This window comes from Colobus angolensis, unplaced genomic scaffold (genome assembly GCF_000951035.1).
Source record: "Colobus angolensis palliatus isolate OR3802 unplaced genomic scaffold, Cang.pa_1.0 Scaffold498, whole genome shotgun sequence".
NCBI lineage: Eukaryota > Metazoa > Chordata > Mammalia > Primates > Cercopithecidae > Colobus > Colobus angolensis.
In genome coordinates this window covers 638,439-640,010 of record NW_012118465.1, presented here as the reverse complement: position 1 = coordinate 640,010, position 1,572 = coordinate 638,439, and positions in this window count along the sequence as shown.

Here is a 1,572-nt window from a genome sequence, read left to right as displayed (position 1 = left end):
CAGTGCAAATTTATTTTAAAATTTCAAATATCATCAAAGGAAGTCATATGATTTTTATTCTTATGATTTATTCATGGATTTTAAGTTTGAGAAAATACTGTCATAAAAGATGATTTTAAAAATATATGTATTTCAAGCCTTTCATTTTGCAGATGAGGAGACTGATGCCAAAGAGACAGAGTTAAGATACCAGTTAATGACATTTCCTTGGCCTTGGTCTCAGAGAATTAGGAAACACCAAGGAACCCAGGCCTGATTTCTGATTCTAATTAGAAGCAGGGCCAGTCCAGGAGGCCTGTGTTTATCTCTGCAGCAGGAGTTCACTGCATTCTCACTTCTTGCTAGTCCTGGATCTCCTCTGCTGAGTCTTCTGGTCATCTGCTATGTCACCTGCAGTCTGCAGAAGAGGTATTGTCAAGGTGTGGAGTGTGTTTTTGCCTGAGGAGTAACCTTGAACAGTGCACATTGTTTTTACCTTAAAATGAAATTTGAAAGATAAGCTTCTAAATGGGACAGGAATGTTCTGATAACTTGCTGGATTTGTCCTCTAAGAAATTTTGTCCAAAAAGGGGATGGGAAAGGGAGAGAGTTCATTGCTTGGGCAGAAAAGGTGTGCATAGGCAAGAATGATTGCCTGAGAGTTAATGGATATTGGTACCTATCAGACCCTTAGATTGGGTAGAACCTCTAAGGTTGTCAGACCTGTTTGAAATGAGGGCCTATCAGATTCACCTGGAGCATTGCTTCCCTGGTGGGAGGGAATCCTGGGTGGACAAAGAGAGTTTCTGCTGTGGCTGCCCCACTCCACACCTCCCCTACAGCAGAAGGACACAAGCCAGGGCAGCAAACTGGCTCATGGGGTCCGTAGGACCTATGCCAGGATCCATTTCCATCCCAGCACCCTTGGATTGTCTCTCTCTGGGAGACAGTCTTCTTCTGCCAGAGAAGTTGGGGATCTGGACCTTTGAAAACCACAGAGCAATTTAAAACTACAATTTTAGAGAAACATTTAAAACGATGAAGCACCAACTATTTTTGTTTAGAGCCCCTCTTTGCAAATGTGGAGGAAACATTTAGGAACACACACTTTCTTCTCTCTTTTTTCATAAGATGATTTATTTCCCCTAAATTGAGAGATGAGAAAGACTGGGTGGAAGGAGGCTGCGGATTGACATGAAAGACAAAACTTTTTTTTAATTCAGAAAAATAGTTCATGTGTTTTCACACACATGTACATATATGCATACACACACACACACACACACACACACATCCAATCCCCCTGAATATCCCAGTTTCCCCTGCCCCTTCCTTGCCCCCCTCTCACTGGCTCCGTGGCCTCCTGTCCCAGAACAACCCCACCAGGCCTGCAGAGCCATCTCTGAAAAGGGCATGGCTGTCCTCTAGACTGTAATCCTGAGTCCAGAGGTCTGGTCAAAGATTGGGGGAACATCCAGGCCTTGACCCCCAGGCCTGCCAGTGTTCCAGGACATTTGCTCACTCATACCCACTCACAACCTTATATGCACCCCGACTCCCCAACAGAGAGAACTAGAGGAAGGAGGGGGCAGC